General features: G+C 36.0%; 1 protein-coding gene across 3 annotated transcripts in view; it reads right to left on the reverse strand.

Annotated features, from left to right (window-relative positions):
* The window catches only part of Lrp1b (LDL receptor related protein 1B), a 1970757-nt gene that overhangs the window by 965146 nt on the left and 997954 nt on the right, over positions 1–7657 (reverse strand). The window lies entirely within an intron of this gene.

Here is a 7657-nt window from a genome sequence, read left to right on the forward strand (position 1 = left end):
GTAAGAAAGACACATGCTCCACTATGTTCATAGCAGCCTTATTTATAATAGCCAGAAGCTGGAAAGAACCCAGATGCCCCTTAACAGAGGAATGGATACACAAAATGTGTTACATTTACAGAATGGAGTACTACTCAGCTGTTAAAAAGAATGAATTTATGAAATACCTAGGCAAATGGATGGACCTGGAGGGCATCATCCTGAGTGAGGTAACCCAATCACAAAAGAACTCACATGATATGCACTCACTGATAAGTGGTTATTAGCCCAGAAACTTAGAATATCCAAGATATAAGATACAATTTGCAAAACACATGAAACTCAAGAAGAAGGAAGACCAAAGTGTGGACACTTTGCCGCCTCTTATAATTGGGAACAAAATATCCATGTAAGGAGTTACAGAGACAAAGTTTGGAGCTGAGACAAAAGGATGGACCATCTAGAGACTGTCATACCTGGGGATCCATCCCATAATCAGCCTCCAAATGCTGACACCATTGCATAAACTAGCAAGATTTTGCTGAAAGGATCCTGATATAGCTGTCTCTTGTGAGGCTATGCTGGGGTCTAGCAAACACAGAAGTGGATGCTCACAGTCAGCTATTGGATGGATAACAGGGCACCCAATGGAGGGGCTAGAGAAAGTACCCAAGGAGCTAAAGGGATCTGTAACCCTATAGGTGGAACAACATTATGAACTAACCAGTACCCCTGGAGCTCGTCTCTCTAGCTGAATATGTATCAGAAGATGGTCTAGTTGGCCATCATTGGGAAGAGAGACCCATTGGACTTGCAAACTTTTTATGCCTCAGGACAGGGGAACTCCAGGGCCAAGAAGTGGGAGTGGGTGGGTAGGGGATTGGTGGGGGGAGAGAATGGGGGAGTTTGTGGATAGCATTGGAAATTTAAATGAAGAAAATACCTAATAAATTTTTAAAAAAGGAAATATAAGCTCTTATATATAATTGCCTGTATTTTCCACAAGGATTAAATCTGTGGAATATGGATTTAGGGGATCTCTCTCATTCATATATGTGTAGCATAGAGTAAACCTAGGCGGGTTAGTTCATACAGGCGATATTGCAGGATTTGTTATGTTATGTGGATGTAATGATAACAAACTTTGTGTTACACTAGAAAACTGTAAAATAATGAAATACTGAATAGACAATCCACATTCAGTGCTTTGATATTCTATTTTCTTCTGGCAATGTGTACATTATCATAAATATACAAGCAATAAAGTATCTCACATTCTTAAACCCTCTGGAAATTTTCAGTAAATCGTATGTGTACTGTTGAAATATAAAATACTGTGGGCTTGGCTCAATTAAAAATGAGTCTCTATTGGATAGTATAATCATTCCAAGAGTTTCATGAGATGAAACAAATGCTCTAATAATACCTTTTGCCACTAACCTTTTTCAGCAGCATGTATTATGGCTCTAATTAGGTGTATTCATAGTTGTTTTAGGTATCAGCTTTGAGCCTGATTGAGAATAAATGTTAACCTGAATGAGGGGATATTTGTAGGACACTGCAAGAAATACACAAAGAGCACATGAGATAACCAACTTCATAATATTGACAGAATTATTGTTTCCATAATCTCTTGAATGATATTTTCAAATTAAGTATTATAAATTATAGCTATAATTATTATGACTACTTGGTTTTTTAACATTATTTTAAAATTATTCATTCTTTTTTCCCCCCAAATCTCTTTAAAGGAAATGTTTGATATATGTTTCTGTAATTTGAAGACGTTTAAGGCACATTTCAAACACATAATATTGGAATTTATTTATTTATTTATTTATTTATTTATTTATTTATTTATTTTTGGCTTTTCGAGGCAGGGTTTCNCTGTGTAGCCCTGGCTGTCCTGGAACTCACTTTGTAGACCAGGCTGGCCTCGAACTCAGAAATCNGCCTGCCTCTGCCTCCCGAGTGCTGGGATTAAAGGCATGCGCCACCAAGCCCGGCGGAATTTATTTATTTATTTATTTATTTATTTATTTATTTATTTGGAGACAGCGTCTCCCTGTGTAGTCTTGGCTGTAGTAGAACTCACTCTGTATACTGGGATGTCCTTGAACAGTTATGTATGTTCTTTTTTTTTATTAGTTTCCCTTTCTCTGGCACACTGGTAGCTCGCTCTTATGTTTCTTATGAGAAGCTGTAACTGTCCAGGTAACATCTAACCCCCAAAGTACCTTCCAATAATGCTCTCTCAATTTTTTCACAGTACAGACAGATAGAGGATGGTTTTCTATGAAGTTTATGGAAAAGACATTAGGAACATGCTGTCTTCTTGACATGGCTGGACATCTTTATGTCTGTTGATATGAGCATTACTACCAGAAAATGTTTTTCTCCAACTTCCAAGGCTCTAGTTACTAATCTAAATTCTTTCTGCTTTTAGAACTTCAAGTGTGGTTCTCTTAACATCCAGACATATGTTACTCAATCTTTTGAGACAACATCACTTAAATTCTTGGTAAAGTCTTGAGTTTCCTAAGTGTTATTTGTACTAAAAATAATCAGAACCTTCCCTCAGCACAAATGAAATGTGTGCTCACATATCCAGTGAGATGATCTGAGAATTCTACTCATTTATAATGATGGCAGCCATTGTGTCCATGTCTCAGAGGATAAACATAGCTTCCTTTGTTCCACCTGCCACTCATGTCTCACATCTTTTCTTGTTTGAATGCAGCCTTACCATATTGTAGTTGGGCCCCATTATGGCCCTGGTTTGGGCCTTGAGGACAAACCTAAGCCTTGCTCAAGTTTTGAGACCTGTCTCAGTCACTTCTGTATCCAGATGACTCAGGAATACCTGTTTGGCCCTGCCTCTGCTAATGTAGAGCTTTGCCATTGGCTCTGTCAGTCACTCCATACCCTCCCATACCCTTTCCTGCCTCCCATGTCACTTTACCCCACCAAAAGTCACCCTCCCTATGTTCCAAACTTATATAAGCAAGAGGCTGATGGCATAAAGTTGAGTTCCTGCTTTGACAAGACTCTGGGCTTGGTGTGTTTCTTTTGGGCCATTGGCACTTGCCATCACGCTCAACCCTGGAGGGTGGGACCAGGACCTCTCTCCTCTCATCTGGACCTTCCAGAAAGGAGCCAGCATAGTATTCCTCTGCTTTGCTATCTATGTGCATTTGTCTCAGCTGAAACATAGCCCCAGTGTCCAGCCAGATCTCTTGACATCAGGTCTTTGCTATATAGACCATTTTCAAAATTACATTATCATTATCTCTTAATGGAATCTTGCTATGTAACTTTCCTCGCAGAGGTCTTTGATGTTACTTAGCTCCCACATGAAAAGTCCTTTAACTTGCGAAGGCGAAGGCAGCACCTTCAGAAGTTGGCTCTGTCCGCCTACATTTTCTCCTTTGCCTGCCAGTCTCTTTACTGAATGCTGTTCTCTGGCTTCACTATCAGATGTACATTCTTCTCAGTCTTCTTTCTCTATCCTTCCTCCTTTTCCTTTTTTCTTGGCCTTTCTACATTACCACACCTCACGCTTTCTCTCTTTTCTATGTATTTCAATTTTCTAGTGTCAATCTTTACATCCCACTTCTCAGGGTCTTCCATCTTATTGACAGGAAAAGCCTCCATAGCTCAGATTCTATATAGCCTACTTATTGGCTCTTCAGCTGCCACTCAGGAGGTATAATAGGCCAACATGTAGTTAATAAGTTGATTTAGAAACAGTTTCTAAATAAAATACATAGTAGAATCTTAACCATGATTTACCTTAAGAAGATATATGTCACCATATTGATAATCATCAGTAAAAATGAAGCAAGGATGGGAGGAACATATTTTAAATTCTCTCATGGGCTAAGATAAGGGGCAGGAGATTGTATGCTGAACATCTATAAATTATTTCTATTTCATATTATTATTAAACTATTATGTCTTTTCTAGATGGATTTCTAACATTCTTATAAGACAAAGAAACACTAAAGCAAACAGCAGACAAATGAAATAGATCAAATAAGTATTGGATGTTCCAAATTGAAATGATTGAAAGCTAGAGCAAACAAATCTCCCTCTAATTCAGGAGGGTGCATGCACATTGGGAGGCATCGAGGGAAAAGGACAAAGTTTCTCTCTAGGAAATGATTAACAAGATAACGATTTCAATGAACAAGTTCTGTGTCTTAGTAAAATCTTTTAGAAATTAATAAGCATAGGTATTTGTTAACATCAAGAATAGAAACATTTAATGAAGAGTAATACCACATTTTATTCACACAATACTACTACCCATAGAATTTATTTCCTTCTATAATCTAAAATATAAGATAATGGAAAATGAAAAGAGTCATTGTTGTCATTATATACACAATGCCTTGAAAAGATGAGTTTGCATCCATAAATTAAATCAATGAAAAACAAAAACAAAAAAGAGCACATTTTGTCATATGAGGAAAAAAATGGAGAATTACAGATAAAGTCATACACACACACACACACCTTAATAGAATTGTCAATAAGACAAAGTTCCCATTTGCTCTTTAAGTTGCCTAATTTAATGAATCTTTCTCATTAAACTAGAAAGGTAGGAACTTACTGTGATAGGCTAAAAGCATTCACTGTTATTTTGATACACACACACACACACACACACACACACACACACACACACATATCAAGTCTAACTAATACTTCAGACGGCCCTGTAGACCATTCCTTTGCTAGGTCATATATAAACACTGAGCACACACATGTGTTTCAGTTGCTTTATTTAAGTAATTTCCCACTAACACTTTGGGGCTAAATTTTCTTCTACTATTAATTGCTGTACTGCTCTGGGAACACAAGACTAAGAAAATCATAATTAAGTTGGGAAATTTACTTCAAATGCATTACATAGTTCATCACACAAACAAAGAGAAGTTATTTCTTCATCGTGTTTTATGTGATCCATTATGACAGCATGCAATTTTGGCATGCGATTGAGAATAGAATATGTCAATTTACCCTGACAAATAGAAAGCAAAGGCAAGAAATAGCACACTGATGCCCAAGAAATTCCATCAGAATACACCAAGACTCTCCTCACATTTTTAGGCTAATTTTATCAGTTTCTAAGAATGTATATATGCAGAGGGTACTGTGAAGAATTTGAAGAGTTAACTGAAAGCTATAATAAAGTGGTTAATAGGTAAAGCTTCATGTCCACAGGAACTTAGCAACTTGTCATTGTAGTGATCCTAAATATCCCCTGTTCACTTTAACTAATATAACTGTTTAAAAAGCTTCAAAAGTAGCTCTCAGACTGTCAAACTGTACAGAAAAAATGAATACAGAAAAACGGAAATTAGTTGACAAAAGAAGGCACCATTTCATCTTGGATCCCCTCATCCTTACTGAGAATTTATTGATCAAAAGGCAAATGACCTTAAATTTCATTTTTCTCCCCAGTTTGATATCTATCAAATATAATTCATTTATTCATAAAATTCAATTTTTCTACTATGTGCTTGGTACTGTGCAGAGTGTAACACTGAATACAAAATGATAACAAAGGCACACAAATTCCAATGGCAAACTAATTAAGAAAAATGTACCTCTGTGAAAGCGCCTGCAAAATAATCAAGTATATAAATTGTTGTTAATGCCCTGAAGCTGCCAACTGAGGAGGAGAAAGATGTATAGGTTAAACCATGAAGTTGATTTAGATTTTTAGTATGCTAGAGTTTCTTATCAAAGGTAAATAAAAGAGAATGTACATTATAGAAAGATGGAAAGGTTTATGTAAATATATGAATTGAAATAAAATCTAGAAAGCTTTTGTATCCACTACTCATTTTTATAGATGTTTCACATCTCAGTGAAAGCAAAGCCCAAATGAAGATATTAACAAAATATATAACTTTTGATTATTATAAAATGAATACAAATACCAAATTAGGGTAGTTTAAAATTATGTCTAATGAGAGGTTAAAGAGGCAATTTGAATAATTGTCAATTTCCCTTTTAGGGTATGCTTTCCCTATTGTTATTATTTTAAAGGCTTTGTTAAACTCAGTTTTAAAGCCGCATGCTAAAGGTCTAGGGCACACCAGCCTAATACATTTAGCATTAGAAAATTAGTTTACATGATAGCCCCAGAGGGGAACAAAGTGCCCCCATCTCTATAGGTTCTCAGAACTGAGGCACATATGTCATTGTTCCTGGAACACTGGCCAGAGACTGTGGCACTTCCTGGATTTAGGATTCCAACCAGCTTACCAGAATTTCTAAGCCCTTGATAAAATCTGAAGCTGTGCTTGTTACAGTGACGACTTAAAGGATTCTGGGAAGCAACTCCCTCAGTATTGAAGGTTAATAGCATAAAAGTCAATGATGTGATGTTGCGAAATATGCCATATACTGTGGGATGCATACAATAAACTAATTAACACTTTGTTTTATTTCACATAGTTGTTTTGAAACATATATACAATTTGTCAATTGAAAGTACAATCAGAAGCTATGTATAAATTTATGTACTTTAAATGCATATAGTTTTAGTTTCTTAGCTATATCTTGACAAATATGGAAAAGTCTCTATAAACAGTTAAATATACATTATACATACAATAATTTCATAAGTCTAAAAAAGAGACAATAGTACTATTAGAGTCCAAACTTCAAATTAAGAGACTAGACTTTAACCACTACAGTGAAAATCAGTCAAAGGAATATATTTTTGAAATACTGTTATAACATTGTTTCACTTTTAAGTTTGAAAGACAATACAGGCAGAAGCCCTCCCCTCTCAACTTTGAAGTGAGGCTTACACCCAGACTCAATCATCAGATTACACAAATAAAGACCAAGAGTATATCACATGTAAACATCTTTACAACACATACTAAATCAAATATGGTCTATTGCAAAGTGCTATGACTAAGGTACAGTATACATGCCAATAATGCAAATGTGCCTTTATGTTAGCTATCAATAAAAATAACTAATCATGCTGAAAAGGTAAATCTTATCAAATTAAGCCAAAAGAAAATCAGTTTACAAAGTTTGACATCCATTCAGTAAACTTTATCAAAAAGCTACAAAGAGAAGGAACCTTCATGTTTAACTGTCAGTAAATGGTTTCTTTCCCTAAAAAAGATAAAAATTATATATGTAACACTGAAGTTTTCATAAACCTCTGGGGAGACATGACATCTCTTTAGATTTACTTTTGTTGAACTGAAAACAACAATTCTATTTATTTTGAAATAACCTTTCACAGATACTGTTCTGAATGCTTTCTCCCAAGCTTGTAGGGCTACCTAGGAGGTTGGGACATTGTACGTGTGGCTTGGGTCCCAGAAGAAATCTACTTTAATAGGACTTTACAAATATAGCCTGATCCTGGTTTCTGCTGTGCTTTCTATCTCCTGTCTCATGGTGACATGAGCAGCCTTTGCCTTGTAGTCACGTTGCTGTGAACTGAGCTCCTCCAGACATGATGCTCACACACCAGGAAGCCAGTAGCCCAAGCAAAGATTTCTTTTCAGAGACAAAAAAGAAGAAAATTAGATAGATAGAAGGAGAGAGAGAGAGAGAGAGAGAGAGAGAGAGAGAGAGAGAAGAAGAAGAAGAAGAAGAAGAAGAAGAAGAAGAAGAAGAAGAAGAAGAAGAAGAA

The sequence above is a fragment of the Mus caroli genome, chromosome 2 (genome assembly GCF_900094665.2).
Source record: "Mus caroli chromosome 2, CAROLI_EIJ_v1.1, whole genome shotgun sequence".
NCBI lineage: Eukaryota > Metazoa > Chordata > Mammalia > Rodentia > Muridae > Mus > Mus caroli.